The sequence below is a fragment of the Parasteatoda tepidariorum genome, chromosome 10 (assembly GCF_043381705.1).
Source record: "Parasteatoda tepidariorum isolate YZ-2023 chromosome 10, CAS_Ptep_4.0, whole genome shotgun sequence".
NCBI classification, from domain to species: domain Eukaryota; kingdom Metazoa; phylum Arthropoda; class Arachnida; order Araneae; family Theridiidae; genus Parasteatoda; species Parasteatoda tepidariorum.
Genome location: NC_092213.1, coordinates 49,519,294 through 49,538,926, shown reverse-complemented (window position 1 = coordinate 49,538,926; position 19,633 = coordinate 49,519,294). Strand labels below are relative to the sequence as shown.

At 26.9% G+C, this 19,633-nt stretch overlaps 1 protein-coding gene across 1 annotated transcript in view; it reads left to right on the top strand.

The window, feature by feature from the left end:
- The window catches only part of LOC107449861 (choline transporter), a 52,320-nt gene that overhangs the window by 1,267 nt on the left and 31,420 nt on the right, over positions 1–19,633 (top strand). The window lies entirely within an intron of this gene.

The window sequence follows — 19,633 nt, the reverse complement described above, 5'->3', positions numbered from 1 at the left end:
TTTACTCCTTTTTTTATTATTCACAATTGTTGCAAAAGTAGAATTAGATATTTGTTACATAATTTATACTTTCAATCGTAAAAAAAGTAAACATTAAATATTTTTTTTAACTTTTCAAGAACTCAAGTATTGTAAGAGATGAAAATTTAATTTAAGTATTAAATTCCACCTTAGCAGTATTCACATTCGTTGCAGACACTTTAATATTTTACACATTTTAGAATTTTTTTTAGAGCAAGAAAGAGTATTAAAGGTTTTACTTTTAAATTCGAATAAATTCAATGCTTTTAAAGATGAATAATTAATTTAAGTCTCATTATCATGTTAGCTATATTCATGTTTTTGAGTAGAATTTATTGTTTTCATATTGGAATATATTCCATGCCACACATGTTAAAAATGAATTAAAATATTAAGTTTACCTTAATTTATATATCTTAAGAAATCTATTACACATTTTTTAGTCGCAATTTTTTAGCAGTTTTGCTATGATATTTATTGCGATGACTTCATTATATAACATAGTAATAGTATAACAAACTACTACTCGATTATTTATTATTTTTAAATTATTGGATTTTGATGTGGTAATATTAACTTTAAGTTTGACAACTGCTGTTTTTCATTTAATTTTGGGCTTCAATATTCAAAGAAAACATTTTTAAAAAAAAGAAAAAAATAATAATAATAATAGATACCTAAATAATAAATTCTTCCTTTCAGGACGTTTGAAAATTTATTTTGCAAATTTTTCATGATGATGCTTGACGATTAAATACGTAGAAAATCAAGATTATTAATGCAATCTTTGGAATTCTAACAGAAAGTTATGATACATTCATGTCAGATCCTAGATCTTAAAACATGTATCAATATTTTTTTAAAAGAAAATAGTAGTATTTTAAATTGCTAAAACAATTTAAACTAATTATATCACAGGTATTTTCCATGTAATATGTTCAAAATACTAATAAAGTGTACTGATATGAAATGAATTTGACATTCTTTTTATAAAAAAAATATTTTTTTTGACGGTATATATATTGATAGCTATGTTAATTTTTAAGTGCTCAGTTTTTTGCCAGACTTTTTTTAAATTTGTATTAACTATAGATAGAAAATAAATGTTATAGAATAAATGAGGATAAATGTTATGAATAAATAAATGAAAATTAAGCGTTATAAACATATAAATGAAAATAAATGTTATAAATGTCAAAAAAGGTGAAACAATTTTTTAAAAATTACTGTGCATGCGAATACCATTTGTCTTTAAAGTCAAGAATTCGTAATTACAAATTTCAAAATAGTTCCATTTAATTGTTTCATAATTCTTTCCTTTTTATTTCTGTTCTCCTACTTTTAACGTGTTTCCTTCATTTCTAACAAAACAATGTCATCAGATTAATATAGCTTTTGTAAATAAAGTTTAAAGTGATTGTACTCTAAAAAAAATTTACTGTAATTTAGACCTTCTCCGTTACTTGCGATTTTTTAAATTATTGAATAATGGTTTTATAATTATAATTGAATAAATTTTACTTTTAATCGAATATCTAAAAATACTTACTTATTTAATCCAACTGTACTAATCAATGGATAGAAAAAAATTTAATAATATGTGCAATGTTTTAATTGAAAATTATTAAAAGTTTTCAGTTATATAATTTTTAAAAAAATGCAAAAATTTTAGTCTTGTTGTTATTGATCTGATATATGCTAAATATTGGTGATAAAGCAAAGTAACGCACTGAGAAAAAAAAGTATGGGCAAAACTATTAGAATATGGTAAAATTTACCTTGCTCTATGAAAATACCAAAATGCAGGGTAATTTTTACTGTGGTATTTTGGTAATAAATTTTGTAAAATTAACGACAAATTATGGTTTTACAATATGTGATAAAATTTGGTAATTTTATCGTGATACTTTAAAGTAGGGCATAAAAAGCATTACCTGGTTAAATGCACTCTTCAGTTTTGCACTTTTTACTAAATGTGGAGAAATAAGAACTATAATTTTGAAAACCAGAATTTCCGATAAGCCATAATTATATAAATAGAAATATGAATGTGATGAAAAAATTGAATGAAAATGAAAGGTTTAAATACAGTATATTTTGGTTTTATAATAAATTTTTTATTATTATGGTTATTTATTAACGTCAAATTATGTTTTTTTTTATTTAAAAATGTAGAACTGATTATGCTAAAAACAAGGCTTTTAAAACGTAACTCATAAAAAAACACTTTTCAGTTACCACGTTTCAGTTACGCGCTACTAAAATTAACCCGTGTGCTTTTAGCACATGCACATATTTAAAAAAAAAAACGTTTGGGCGAACATAATAGCATAGTTTTTAAAAGCGCTCTTCTAGCGTTAATGAGATATTATTAAATTTTGATTTTTCTTGATCATGTACAGTTTAGTCAAATTTAATTAACATTCATTAATGCTACAAAATAACAGCCTATTCTTAAACACGAATGAAACTACGCTTCTGAAAATCGAAATTTTTCCAAGTCATACTCAAGTGTAGTATTTTATTGTAACTGCTGCATAGAATGTAATAAAATTTGCAAGTACAGAGGTTCTTAAAGTTTGTAATCTACAGGCCTTTTTGAATGACATTTTCTTTTCCTCGGGATGCAAGCCGCATTTCAATCTCAAACATTTTGTGTCATTATTGAGATTTAACTTCTGGCTCAATAATCTCTTAAGCAGTACATTATAATTAATGCTGAAGATGCATTGCTCTTTCTTTTCAATAAATGATCTCGTAAATTTATAGCGTTAAACATTTATAGGATAGAAAAAATAAATTAATAAAATATTGAAGTAAAAAAAAACTTCCAAACAGATCAAATTATAATGTTCGCTGCAATTTGTTTTCGAATGAAAGGGGCACAGTTGTTTTGTACAGTTCCAGAACAAAAATGGCGTATTTTCTGTTGGAAAATTATATTTTAATGTCCACTTTTACACTAAATTTGTTTTTATTCCTTGTTTTTGAAACTTGTTTACATAAATATGTTTTTAAGGAATTAAATATTGAATTGCTCTGTTTATTTCAAAATATCGAATTTGCAGAAAACAGTTTTAGAACTCCCCCACTGTAAAAAAATTTGCAATATATTTCGTTGGAAAGTACCGACACTCAGTGTGCCAGTATTTTAAACAAAAAATCTGATATACCGTAATTTTTACAGCACTATTTACAGTAAAATTCTTGACTCTCTATAATTAACGTTCTGAAAAATTAAGGTTTAAAATTCTGCAGTAATAATGGATTTCGTTGCAAAATGGATTTTACAGTTGCTGCATTCGAGATACCAGTGCTTTTTCCTTATTTTTATACAGCGCCCACCAATAATTTTTATAAAAATGTCTATAATTGTAATTGCAAACGTCCAATTTGCTTCGTTAAATTTTATTTCGAACAACTTTTAATTGCAATCATTTTAAAAACAATGAAAATATTCAGTTTTGTATCCTAATATACTAATAATACATACCAATATACTATTAATATAAACAAATACTAATAATGTGAATTAAAACTTTAATATATAAGGAAGTAAAGCCCTAAAAGCTCATGGTACTGACTTAATTATTTTAAAAATGTATTATTCTACTTTAAAAAATAACACTTAAAAATTTTTTTAATAACACCATGTTTTTAATAGGCATCATTTAAGTAACAATTGAAAAGATTTTCAACAATTTTTGAAGAAGTATTTTTAGACTCTTATGAAATTTGCTTTTTGTAACCTTCAATGAAAAAGAAATTAAACGTCTAAAAGGAAATATTGAGTTAATGAATAAAGTCCACTGCGGACCTCTAAATAAATAAATAATGTATGAAAGAAGTTTAAAAAACAAATTAACAGTAAAATAAAGATAAGAACGGAAAGGGAAAGCTAACGAATGAAGTTAAAATAATTGAAAACATTTTCATAAGCGCTTTATTTATACTTAGAAATTAAAGAATTTTTTTAATGAATTTATTTATTGAAAATGTGAAGGATTCAAAAAATAAAAAAATTATAAAAGTCTCGAAAAAATAAACAGTAAAATAAGCGTCGAAAAAGAAACGATAAGTTAATGAATAATGCGTCCTCTAAATAAATACTGCGGTCCTCTAAATAAATAAATAATGTATGAAAGTTTAAAAAACAAATTGACAGTAAAATAAAGATAAGAACGGAAATGGTAAGTTAACGAATGAAGTTAAAATAATTTAAAACATTTTCAGAAGTGCTTTATTTAGACTTAGAAATTAAAAAAAAGGAATAATTTAAATTAGTTTTTTGATTATAAAATGGAGAGGAATCGAAAAATAAATAATTAATCTGAGTTTTTAAAATATAAACAGTAAAATAAACGTCGAAAAGGAAATGATAAGTTAATGAATAAATAATTTAAAATACTCTTAATGGCGCATTTTTATGACTAAGAATATTAAAAAAAAACTGATAAAATTAATGAATAAAAAATGTAAAAGGAATGAAAAAATAAATAATTTCGAAAACAATTTTCTTCTAAAAATAGTAAATGCATATCGATACATCATACAAAACCTTTTTCTATCAATGAAGTCTAACTTTGGAAACACAATTCCAAGCAATATTATCGTTTCTGAAAGTAAGCATAGAAAAATAGAAATATCGAATTTCTTTAAATCATGTAAAATCTCTGCTTTATGTTTTATCCTTTCGTGCCTGCTTTATGTTTCTCCAATCAATTCAATACACCCTTTCATAAATACTCGACTAAATGGAATGTCGGCACCCTCTCAATCGAATAAATTATAGTTCTATGGTTATTTTAAGTGTCTAAAGAGATGGAATAAATTACAGACACTAATTGATCAAATTTTTATTCACACTTAAGACGACGTGAATTTCACGTGTTTCAAGTGTGAAAAACAGTATAAATATTTATTTTTTCCAGAAGAAATTGAAAAAAAGAATAGAACGACACTGTAAAAAAATCCTGATCAAATTACAGTACCTGCATTTTGGGTAAATCATCCGTAAAATTAATTTTGTTTGAAATCCATTTTTACCATGAAAATATTTATTTCAGATTTTTTATTCCGTAACATGTTCCATTAAAGATGGATTTTACTGGAAAAAAAATATCGCCAACCTGAACCTCGGTAGTTTTTTACCGTAATTTGATCCAGAAATATTTTTTAGTGTAAGACCTCTTTCATAAGTTTATAAAAAGTGTATAAGAATTAAAAACATCTAATTATTCAATTAAGAAAATTTGAATAATTTGTCAAAAAATATAATGTTTAAAAAAACGATTTCTTGATCTTTAAATAACAAAACATTTATTTTTATCAAAAAATTAATTTTTTTCACTTAATGTTAAATACCTAAAAACCATTTTTAAAAAATTTGATATCAGTCTAGTTTACTAAAAAATATACGATTGTTTACAATTTTAGGTATTAGAAAAGTTTTTTTTCTACATTTTGTTAAAACTATTCGCTATTTAAAATAAGTAGCTATTTTTATTGTTAAAAAATACTAACTCTAACCCATTCATACAATTTTACACAAAGATATTCATAAAATATGCTGATAAAAATCCCGTAATGTGTAATAACTCTGGAAAAAAATAAAAACATAATTCTGGTGAAAAAAAAAGCAAAATAATCTGTTTTAAACAATTTATTTGGTAATTTTCCCGTTCATATGGTAACGGTTTATCGGAAATTCTGGTTTTCAAAATTATTCTTGTTATAAGGCATTTAATACAAAAATGCAGAATTAAAAAGTTAATTTAACCGAATAGAGGATTTTTCTTCCATGTTTTAAGTCATCATAAAATGACCAAATTTTACCATATTTATCAAATTTTATTCCATTAAATAAAACCATATTGTAGTGTTAATTTCACCAAAATCAGGACTTCTTTAAAAGCTTTTGGTGTTCCCATAGAACCTGAAATATGATAAATTTTTCCATATTCTGGTAGCTTTTACCATATTTTATTTTGTTGCAATTACATTGTTGCAATTGTTGCAATTACAAACGAGAAGGCAAAAATAAATATAAATTCTACTGATAAGAATGGTAGTAATTTTGAAAAATTTAATCAGAAAAAAACATTAATATCCTTAAGATTTATACTATCAACAATTTTTAAAAATGTACACTTGTGTAAAAATAATAAAAAAACAACTTAGCCCACTTATTCCCATGCGCTAGTTACTCACATTTTTGTTGTAACCCATCTTTATATTTCTGCTACTTTTTTTTTCTCGATCATAGTTACTATTTTTTATTCATTAAAAAAACAATAAAATTGTTTACATATTTACTATCTCATTAAATCAAATATTTGTTACTGTTGTCAACCGTTAAGGCAGAGAGAGTACGATTGTTCTTGTTTTCCAGTGGCGCCATCTATGGACAAGAATTCTCTTTCCGCCACTCCCAAATGTCACACCCGTTTATAGGACGGACCCATTCATTCGTTCACGGATCACAATTTTGACCTGAAATAGAAATAGACCTATCTCTAATTCAGTACCCCATGCTATGGGAACATATTGCTATGGGAACATAGAGGACATTGTGACCCTACAGATTCAACGTGCACCAGCCACCTTTTACTACACAGGGAGTCTTCGGCTAGCTGGATTCGAACTCCCGTTCTCACTAACAAGAGTCCAGCGTCCTTCCAACCAGACTATCTCGGCCATAATCAGATATTTAGATATTTGATTTGATGATTTATATGTTTGATTCTAAATAACCATTTGATGCCTTATATTTAATTTTGCGACTTTAAATATTTAAACTAGTTGTTTTTTCTACGATAGTCAGAAAATTTTTAATCGTATTACAGTTAAAGGTACCGTTGTTTTCGCTTAACACTGAATCAATTTTTCTTAGAGTACAAAGGTACGCAAATTAAAAAGATTTTGTTTTACTTAAATATTTGTGATTCTTTCCTGCAGAACCATTGTAAAACATTTAATAAAGTAAAATCTTTTCGTTCATAAAATAGTAAAGAGAAAGCGTTTAAAATGCCCTAATTAAAAATACTTACTAACGTAAATGAATAGTTTCTAGTATATGAAACACAATATGAAGAAGGTCATTTGAAGACAATACATAAATAGATTTCATGCTACATGAGCTTTACTTCATCTATAAGTTTGTGATCCTCGCAGATGTTTCTTAGGCTGTTGCTCCAAGTGAAACGAAGAAAAGTATTGAATTTTTCATATCGATCGAATCATAAGAAAATACGCCTCTCACACGTGCAGTGCATGCTAAAGTTTTTTTTCCACTTTAGTTGCTAATCGATTGGTAGTCCTTTGCTGAAGCATTAAACAAATGGTAAAATTGCCTATTGGAAAGTATAAAATGTAATAACCTATTATTACGTTAAAAACATAGTAACATGTCCGAATATTGTTGCTGATCTAATAATCGGATCTTCACGTTCTAGGACTCAATTTTAATGGTTGAAAGGAGGGACTTCAAATATATTAATTAATTACTGAGCATGATATTTTCAGTTACGAAATTAGACACAAAAACATACCTTCTCTGAGCGTACATTTATTATCATGGATTCGGATTTATGACTCTCAAAATATCGGGAGTAACCGCAATATGGGAACTATGGTTCCCTTAATTTGGTAAGAAAATCTGTCCGAGGTTCGAACCCCTTTTATGCAAATTTTACTTTTTGTGTATCTTGCCCTATCTTGAGAGTTTTTCAAGTGAATTGAAAAATTTTAGCACGCAATTATAAAATTCTTTATTCCAAAAATAATTTCATGCAAAAATAAATTTTATGAAATATTAATTATTTATAACTATTTTATTTTTGTAAGGTATACTATTTTCTGCCTTGTTTTAAAATATGTAATTTTATATAGCAAAATACAATGCTATATTAAAAGTCCTCCCAAAAGTCCTATTATGTTTGGTTGCCTCTATATACACATTTATACAGCCACCCCCCTATATTTTGTGTCAGAAATTAGTGTCCATCATAAAAATTATATGTTTATTAGTAATCATGTGTTTATGATGTATTAAAATTATATGTTTATGAGTAAGTACCTTTTTGAGTCTGATTTCGTAACTTAAAATCAGTGCTAATTCATTAGCATATTTGAGGTCGCTACCCCCAACCATTTAGATTGAGTCCCAGAACGGGAAGATCTGATCATTAGATCAAAAGTTATTCAGGAAGGGTCCGTTTATTTTTTTGGGCACTGCGTAGTGCACAGTTCTGTACAGTGTACAGTTAAGTGAATTATTTCTTAAAGTTCCTTCTATTGACGTACTTTTTAACTAATTTTAAAACTTTATAGCAATGAATTATCTTGTTTCTTAGGCAGAATCCAGTAAACCGTACATTTTTTTAAATCTTTACTCGTATGTCTTTACTCTATTTTTCAAATCATCAATCCATTTTAAGACACATTATTCTAGCGTTTTCAGAATAACAACAGAACTATTCTTACTTTTTAAAAGTTTTCCAATGATTAATTGCTGTTGGGGTGGATTGTTATGGGTAGAAACTGTTATTTTCTACCCTGAAATAAAATTTTAGGTCAATGTCCCGTGTCCAACAGCTAAATATATCAGGAATACTAATACACACTTTTTACTATCTGAAGACTTTCAAACTAAAAGAATGTACCATACATATAGTTAAGTTTCTTTTCTTCTATTCCATCAGACAAATTGAAGTACGATAAGAGAATCACACCATTGAAACTATTCTTTAATTCCATTTACACTACGGAAATTCGTATGATTTCGTAATTCAGATTCGAATGTTTTCTTAATTTTCCATTAGCATAAGAGAACGAAATCATGCTTATTCATTGTCTAGACACGATAAAGCCTTTAAAGTATGGGTGAAACTTCAATTATAAACCTTTTCAAGGATTAGGAAAATTGTCGATCTTTCTTATGTTTAATCAATGTAATGTACTGGAAAAGAAAAGAAAATACATGCTTCGCCCTTTTAGACATAAAAATTCAATATCTTAATTAATATTTGACTTGAATTTTTAAATTTCAATCAGATGTTGAAATCAGGGGTGAACAAGATGTTTCCATTTGAAGGCTGTACAGTCTGAAATCGTCGAGCTCCGTTCGAGAACTTATTAAGGCTGTTTTTCGAAATCTCCGTCATAATATGACATAATGCTTTTCTGCGAATAATATGCGTTCATAACATAACTGCTGTAAGTTTGCAAATTACTCATGACAGTTAGGTAAAGTTTAGCCTATCTGAAGCCAGGGCTGTCTACGCTTATTTGGAAAACTAGTGAGCTACCCCCCCCCCTGCTCGCTAACGCTAGTCAACCCCCGAAAATTGCTACGCAATCTTATATGGTTTGTTTCGCAAACCAAGCTCGCTTCGCTCGCTACTAACTTAGGTACATTGCAAATACACAAAATTCTAAGAATTCGAAACAATTATTCATATCCATATAACTACTTCTTTTTTAAAAAAAAGATTACATCTTTTTAGCAAATACTAAGTCATTAAAATAAATTTGAATTCAAATAAATGACATGTAATTCGTTAAACCTATTAGAAATGTGCTATAGTATAAAATCTTAAAGCGTAACAGCACGACTGAGACTCATTTTTCAATGAATAACTAATAACAATAATAAAACAAATAAATTCGTGATATAAATCAAAAATCGTCAAATAAATTCGTAATATATAAATTCGTGAAAAAAAGCGCTTTCGACAAAATACTAAAATAGAGATCTATCGACAAAGACTACTCACTTCTGCCTAGCTTAAGGTTATTTCAGTTTCCGTTTTTAAAATAGCTAAACGTTGAGCCACCTCAGCTAGATTTGGCTTGCGACATTTTTATCGGCAATCATTGGTCGATTTTCTAGCGTTGCCATTCGGGGAGTTGTAATGAGGCTTTTTTTATCGCCGTGTAAGAGAAATATATATATAGATGTCGCAAAACGTAAATATGGAGAAAAGCGACAGATTCGTGAAAATGAAAAGTGATTGTGGTCTAATTTTGCCCCAATGCTTCATTATCCTGAGCTCCTAAAAGTTTGCAAAAACTGAGAATACGGCAGTGGTTTTGATAATTTTCATCTAGGTGGAAAAATGTCGTCAAATTGGATATTTTTAAAAAAGTTGAATAATTTTTAAAATATTTAAGTTATTTTATGCTCTAAAGGTCAGATAATTGTTGGCTACAAGATTATACATATAATTTAAAATCATCGCATTGCTTCTAGTGAAAGGCACTTAAACTATGCATTTTTTACTTTCCTTCTTGACAGAGCTTAAGTGACCAAAAATCGCATAGGGAAAGGACAGGATTGTAAAATTAATGCTTGACTGTCTCTCATTTAAATGCATACAGCCTCTACAGCACGACATATATGACATAGAGTAGTGTGTAATTATGAAGCATTATTCCCTAGATCTATTTGCATATTTGCATATTACTATGGTTTAAAAATTAGAAAAAATGTAAAACAATTTCGGAAAAATGAATTTTTTTATTGCACTTTGAAGTTTTATTTCTTGTGTCACACCATTAATGTTAAAATTAATTGAAAAAATAAATGGCTGAAAATTTAAAAAGAAAATAAATTCAGAGTTTCGTTATTGAAAATAATTTTTTTTTCTTCTAAAATTTAAAACATTTCACTTCCTAAATTAAAATTAAAAATTATTTTTTCTTATTTAAAATTAAATGAAAGATTAAGTGCTTTGTACATGAGAATAAGAAGAAAGAAATATATCAAGTGCGTCATTTTTAGAGAAAAATAAAAGGGAATAGAAAAGGGAAAAGAAATTTGGTATTTTACATTTTAACCTTGAAAAAATAAACTTTCTAAAATCGAATGAATGAACAACGGCAAAAAATATCAAAAGAAATAGAATTTAATGAAATGTGCGGGCGCTTTGGCAAATTGAAAAGAAAAAAAGTTAATAATAGATTCACTATTTTCCGAAAAAAAATATAAACTAATATTTTTCATTCAAATTTACAAATTGCAGTAATTAATACTGTAAAAATTAAGGTTTATCAAATTTTGTTTAGTTTCGGTAAAATGGGATTTTAATGTAAAAAGTACTAACACCCTCAGTGCCAGTACTTTTTACCATAATTTGATCCAGGAGCTTTGGCAATGTACATATTTATCATCTACTTATTATTCGTGTTTGAATTCAGCTCAAACCATGAAAATAAGCTATTTAAATGAGTTTGGAAAGAAAGTTTTGTTAGTTAAATAATACTTGAATGAGAATTTAAAATGAATATTCACTAACATTAAAATACTCTTAATATATTCTAATCTGAAAATACCTCAAAGTCATAAGAATAATTTTGCATTTTCAAATAAACCGTGCACAATATTAACTCATGTTTATGTATGAGTAATATCGGAAAACTATTCTTTTTTTAAATAGTAAATGAAAATTTTAAATTGAATAAAGATAATCCTTGCTGCTATGGCAACCGCAGCATTCAACCAATATCTTTTCAATTCTCTCTAACGTCAAAGTTTTTTTTTTAAGGAAGAAAAGAGGCATAAGGTCAAACGATCAGTTTGATCTTAAAAGCTTTGCTTTAAATACATTTAAATTTTGATTTTATTATAATGATAGTATTTTGTGTTTAAATTTTATTCTGAACAGTTTTGATCAATTAATAAAAGAAAAAATACATAAAACAATTAATTAATAATGTATTTTATGCATAATAGTTTAAACAATTTTGTTTGTATATCTAGACATGTTAAACTATATTTAAAAACTGTAATTAAGCATTGTGTTTCATGAATAAGTTGTAAATGTAAAATTATTTTACATATAAGACCATTGAAATAGACATTTGATTTTAATATTTATTCAACGCTAAAAGGCAAATGAATTTTTTACTTATATTCTTTTGAAGAAAAATTAAGAACAAAACTTGCATTGTAGTTTTCAAGAAGGACAAAAATTAGATAATAGTAGTTCATTACACAAAGCGAGTTAAATCATCGATGTACTTTATTTATAAATTTTAATCAGATGTTATACTTTATAAATAAGTACTAAATATAGTTATAAAAAGCACAGATGTAATTACATCATGCTTTTACAATTTATGAATTCTGCATGTACGACTATTCAAATGTATTAAATGTTTGATGTTAATTTATTTATATTCAATGCCAAATTAATACCAAAATAATTCTTTATTCATACATTGTTACAATTTTCATTCTAAAAATACGGTAAAATAACCGGTTGCAGTCTGTGTATCCAATTGACCGTAAAGTTTACAATTAGGAACATTTCTTACTTTTGCTGTTTTGAAACCTTTAACAACCAGTAAAATTAAAAATCCGTAAGAAGGAAATTTAAGTAGACATAGGAGTTAGGTTATGCGGAGCCTTTCATTGAGTTATGATAAAGTTGTGTCTGAGTTGCGTTTTGCAAATAAATCGTGGAATGCAACTCAATAATTTTCTGGTGGTGCCATCTATAGTAAGAACTAGGAAATGTTTGACTTTTTTGTGTTAAGCTACTCTGAGGTGTTGCCATCTAGGCAGAAATAAGGGTTTACTTTTCTAATAGACCAGGGTCACCAATTGGGGAGAGGAAGACACTTAAAACAATTCATTAGTTGAAAGAATGGAAGTAGAGTCAGCGCTAGGATTCGAAACCTTGAACTGTCGGACATGAGATTGACAGCTTAGCTCTCTTGGCTACAGTAAATACCCAGCTGCAATGAACTAAGTGGCTTCATATTGTGGGCCCATTTAGCGCAGCAAAACATTCTGTTTGTTTCATCGTATTGGGTTAAAACAGTCAATAAACAGTTCTTCTCACAGTTTATCGTTTGATTAACATCTTTTAACATCTATTTGACTGTTTTGGATGAATATGGTAAAACAACAATTGAATAAATTGCTATTTAGCCATATTTTCTATGAACTTACTTACAGTGTATTATAAAGCAAAAGTGAGAATAAACCTTTTGCATGCGGTATCCATACATGCAGAAATTAGTTAATGATTTTCCATAAAATAAAACTAACAGTTCTTTTAAAGTGTAATAAAAATGACTAAAAAAATTTAATTATGATATTTATTATAAAAATACAATAGTCGATTGAGCCGCAATAACACAATATTTAGGATTCTGAGCTTTTCCTCTAGAGAAAAACTATATACAAATTTTGGGATTGAAGATAATTAAACTTTGAATTGATGCGCACCACCTTGTCAGAGATTGAAAAGTGATCAGTACCCAGCACTGACCACATTACCAAAATCATTTCTATGTTCTCGAAATAGTAATGCCATAACGTCTTAATCAGCAACTGATTGTTGTAGAAATTCTTTGCTTTTTTTAAATTTGAAATTCTTATTAATAGAATGTATGAAACTGAATTTGTCATAATTTCTAATATTAAATTAAATAAAAAATATCATTTATGATAAGTCTTCATATTTTTATAAGTTAAAATGTTAATTAATTTACAAACAATACTTCAAAATCTGCGTGCAAGATAAAATAATTCATGACGATAAAAAAAGTAGCTTTTATTGCTTTACTAAATAGAAAAGCTTTATTAAGTAGAAAAATCAGTAAAGAAATTTGGTCCTCATATAAATTTTAAAAAAAATTGTTTCTTGGTAAAGAACAGTTTTTAACACCTAATTTTTAAGTGAAAAAAAGATGGAAACCTTCAAATAGCTGAGTTTTAAAGCCAATAAACTAAGATGATGCTATTTCCAGGAAATATAAAATACCTGTTTGGAAAACCACTAACTAAAAGGTCAAAAGGAATACTTAATTCCACTTTCGAATGACCGGGGTGCAAATAAACAGGGAATAACACGTTCTTGATAAACACTAGTTTTATGAACAACATACCAATATCACTTAAGCAGAAAAGAGTTTGTATTATTCCTTGGTAAGCAAGTTACATGTCTCTTTTGTAATTGTAAAATTAGAAAGGCATTCTAGAAAATATCTTGAAATTTGTTTACACTGCATTATATACATCACATAAGTCTTACATCTTCTGAAGACACATACAATCTTAAAAATCAAGCGTGAAAGATTTTTTATTTTGTTCTCGTTTCGAAAATGAGAATTTTATTTTTCAACAGTGAACTTTAAGTGATGTTGAAATTTTGAATACTATTTTTCTCTTTCTCGAAAATATTTATTTTATTCTATCCAAAAATTGATTACTGAACAAATGAAAATAAATATACAGATCGTAGACTGGGGAAAATGTGCGGACAAAATCACTGTACAGTAAAATAACAGCGTATCTAGTTTTTAAAAAAAAAAAAAAAAAAAAAAAAATTGGTTAATAAAACGGTATTTAAACCATTTATTTGGTAACTTTCATTTACATGGTAACGGTTTACCGGTTTACATGGTAACTGGTAACGGTTTTCATTTACATGGTAACGTTATCAGAATTACCAGAAATTCTGATTTTCAAAATTATCAAGTACTTATTACCACACATATAGTAAAAAATACAAAAATCGAGAGTAAATTTAACCGAATAAATGGTTTTCATGCCTTGCCTTAGGGTAGCATGATAAAATTACGGATACATTTAATTTTCTTTTTAACAAAAATTAAAAAAACAGAGAACACGCTGAGGTATGGAAGTTCTTTGGTTTAAATAAAATAAACCAAATCAGTTTAAAACAGATTTATAATGAATTTACATCACAATTTATAAGCACTAGTTTTTCAAATAATTTGAATTTTTATAAAATTTAAATTTTTTTTATTGACGAGTGATGTTTTTTAGGTATTTTTCGCAAAGTATAACAGTCTAAAAAGTATCAAAATAATTATAATCTTCTTTAAATCTTTAAAAAATAATTCTCTAAGCACTTTTTAAGTAATATCAAAGGATTTTAAAATTAAAACCTTTTTAGGTTGCTATTTAAACTAATATATGATTAAAAAATTTAAATTTATGATTAAGTTTAAATATAATTTAAATTTAAGACTTATGTAAGTTCTTGAAAATTGTTTAAAAATAAATTTATAAATTATTACATGTACATTTTAAAAAAATGAAGCTTTTTAATTTACTTTTCAGTCGATGTATATATATCCAATTTAAATATTTTTTCGCCATTCGTTCAGAAGAAATATAAAACAAATTACTCGTTCTTTTAATGATAGATACGATTCAAATAATTAAATTACCAAACCTAACTCTTTGAATAAATGATAAATTTTCTTGTTATATATATTGGCAAGCAAGCTTCCTAAAAAATATTAAATTATAAACCAGAGCATTTTTCATTAAATTAATAATATATTCATAAGAATAGAAAAATACATAAATATTAATGTTATTTTACTTATTTATTTATTGAGGAATTCATAAGTATGTAATCTAAAATTATTACTTTTACATAAAAATGATGTCTGAAAATTATGACCCAAAGTAATCTAAACAATCCATTGACATTCATATAAATTACTAATTTGTTTAAATAGAAATTATTTTTCAAAATTAGTCCATATATCATGTAAACTGTAATATTACGACATATTTCAAATCCCAATGGTAAATAAAAATCTTATTAGTTGAAGTACTTTCCTTTCCCTTCTTTGAATTTTCCTTTCATGCCAATTTTAATGATATAGTTCATTTTAACGGAAAAATATATTCATTAAATACTATAAAAAATAAAAAATTTTAGGAATCAATAATTAATTATTAAAACGAGCAAGTTTGACCATTTGCTTTTTAAGCTTATTTTTGATAATTGTTGACTTCCCTTTAATGATTATTTTTGTCTAATTATAATAATCATAGGAGTTTAGAAATAACCACATTCCTTAAAATAACTATAAAAGCTTTTTTTAATATTTTAAAGAAATATTTTGATAAGCTTACAATTACTCAAAAATTATTTGAAATTTATGCTTAAATGTTTAAAGTTAAATTTGATACGGTAATACTAATACTCATACTCATCATACTCATTAAACTCATTAATTAATACTTATAGAATACTCATATAAAAAGAGTATTTCTATTTTTTTAATATAATTCTTAGTTTTTATTTGACGTTTTTAATCTATTTCTTTTAGACGGTATCCTAAGGGTGTCAAACAATAAAAAATTAAGCAAAGATGGAGGCAGATAGAAATGTATGGTTTGCTGCATTCTGTCTTGGAAGCAAGAATTTTTTTTTCTCAAAAATTTGAAGAAAAAATACCTTGCTAAAAAAACCACATTAGATTAAAAAACCACTGCCTAGAAAACTATAAAATAATGTTTATTTATGCCTGCCAGTTAATTTTACCTAACATTGTAAGACATTTCTCAGAAAAATTTGTTAAAAAAAATTTATTTAATTGTTATTTTACCATGTTAAAAAACAGTCAAATTACGATAAATATCGTGGTATTCAAACTGTTAACTGTTAGAAATACCGTTTATTGCTTTAAAGTAATATAGTTGTCACATTAACTCTTAATATAAAGTGACAATTAACTCGTAATTATATCTAATCCTTTAATTCTCTTTAAACTTTATTCTTTTTTTCAAAATAGCAATTATATTTTATTTTAACTTTCTTGTTGACCTCCCTCATGGTCAACGCGGTCATCGCACTTCCTGTGGGGGAAATCAGCCCCTATTTCTTTTTACTTCTTTTATTTTTTAGGGGGGCTAACTAACTAATCTCTTTCCTTTAATTTTCAAACTCTACTCCTCTTTAAATTTAATTGGCTGTACTTTTCTGGTCCTACTCCAGTTAAGGAATTTTTTAAGTCACTTTTAATAGATTCACTTTTTGTACTTCCTTCTAACAGGTTACTTTTTGAGATTAACAATAGTTAATATGGCCCACCTACAGAAACCACTTAGCTCCCTACAGCTGAGTACATATTATAGCCTAGAGGACTAATCTGTCGAGCTCATGATTGAGAGAACAGGGGTTCGAGTCCCAGTGTTGACATCGCAATATTCCCGTCATTCCCTTCGACATATGAAGAGTTTCCAGTGCCCTGCAACTCCCTAATTTATAACCCTGGATTATTAGAATAAGATACTCATATCATACCCTGGATTATTAGAATAAGATATGAATGGCATCACTATAAAGCTTCTTAACACATGATAGTCAGGTATTTCCAATTTTTCTCAATTAATTGATAGATGAAACAACCAGATAAAATAATAAACCCTCATTTCACAGCTCTGTTGATAAAACCCAACATAACTTTAATACCTTTGAATTATTTTCTTTTGATGTCCTGTAAATGCTTCCGTTTAAATCTTGAAGATTCGCAGTTTGGTGTTCTGAATATTTCCTTGCTTACATCACTCGTGTCCCTAATTATTTTTATAAAGATTCTATTTCTCTAAAATATTGACTATATCATTTAGCTCAAAATTATTAAACCTGTTGCTGACATGCTTACTATTTAAGATTAACAAAAAGTAAAAGTATCAAAAAAAATTAAACTTCAAACGCGCACAGTTATTTTTCAAATTCCAAAAGTATTGTATTTACAGAATGTGAAGATAATATGTACCTACGCATACATTTGCTTTTAATAATTTATTTTTGTTAAAGTTTAATCAAATTTAATATTTTATTTAAAAGCATTTTGTAATCAAAAATGACTTACGAAAAATACTTTCAAAAATATTTTTTTACAGAATGAGAAGAAAATATGTACCTACATATACACTTGCTTTTAATAATTCATTTTTGTTTAAGTACAACCAAACTTAATATTTTATTTAAAAGCATTTTATAATCTAAAATGACTTACGAAAAATACTCTCAAAAATATTGTATTTACTGAATGAGAAGAAAATATGTACCTACATACATTTGCTTTTAATAATTTATTTTTGTAATAAATTCAATCAAATTTAATATTTTATTTAAAAGCATTTTGTAATCTAAAATGACTTACGAAAAATACTTCTTTCTTATTTAAAAAAAGAAAGAATACATTCTTTTTTTTAAACATTATTCTACTTATTTTACTTGGAGAAGCTGGTAAAAATAAGTACACATTGTTCATGTACTCTGAACAAAAGTATGATATGTGGTAAATATCAATTATTTTATCTTGGTAATGTATAAATATGAATAAAAGTATGAAAAAAAGAAATGGGTAATAATTGCTTTTAAAGTAAAAATAAGCTATCTTATTCATAAAGCTTTCATTTTTATCTGTATACATTCATTTAGCAACCTAACTTTAATCTACGTAAGACTAGCTTTCGAATCAAGCAGATACTGGCAATATATTTAAAGAAATTGCTTCTTTCAAAATAACTTTTCCTTTCCTGAGTCTTAGAATGCTTTTAAGTTTCGAAAATAAATCACTTTTATGCACTTTAGTGATTTAGTATTTCAATTTATCTTTCTTTTTGAAAATACTGGAAAATTCATTTTAAAACTATATATCGCACTTTAAAGCTTTCAAAAATATATTATTACTTGTTTTGCAAATCTTTTTTTAACAAAGCTTTTGAAAAGTCACTTATATATTACTTTCGAAATATGAATATTTTTGCATAATTAATTTCATCTTTCTAAAATAATATAATTTGGAAGTGTGAATATATTCATATCATATTATATCCAAACTCCTTCCTCTATAATCTAATTTTTATGTTACTAAACTACGTCAAACAAGTTTTATAATTTATATTCTTGAAAAAACGTTATAATAGACACATTTTAAATGCTTAAATATCTCAAAGTTTCAGTAATAATTGTTTCTGATTTTTAATAGAGACTTACTTCTCTTTGAAAATGGTGTGAACTGGTTCTAAATTTTAAAACATTTAAATTGATATTTTACGTTATGCCCTTTTTGATGAGCTAAACATTTCATAGCTTTGAAACAAATCATATTAGAAACATGAAATCATATTAGATTCTGAATAAACAAGTATTTCAAGTTAAATGTAATTTAATTATGGAAAAATATCGACGAATTATGTAAGAACTAGGAGGAAGGAATGCATCGAAAATGTAAAATATATATATATATATATACACCGAAGAGCCATTACATTATGACCAACCTGCTAATAACATGTAGGACTACCTTTAGCCCTCAAAACTGCTAGCACCCGCTGTGACATTGATTCCACAAGGTGCTGATAGGTAGTCTGAGGTATCTGTTACCAATCGCTCACTTACTGGTCCTGCAATTCCCTCACATTGCGAGGGGGTAGCGCGGCAGCACGAATTTGGTTTTCCAAGTAGGACCACAAATGCTCTATTGGATTAAGGTCGGGTGACTTTGGGGGCCAAGACATGACTGGAAAGTCACTGGAATGTTCCTCGAACCAATCCATGACGATTCGACCCTTATGACATGGTGCATTATCCTGTTGGTAAACACCATCGCCGCAGGAAAAACTGTTGCCATGAATGGGTAAACCTGGTCTGCAACTATGTTCAAGTAGCTTACAGATGTCAGGGATTGTTCTATATAGGGGATTATGGGTCCTAATGTGTCCCATGAAAACATTGTTTCAGGGCGAGCCCATTGTTATAGATGGAGGGTGGTCAAAATGCAATGGCGCTTCGGTGTATATTTTACATATATATATATA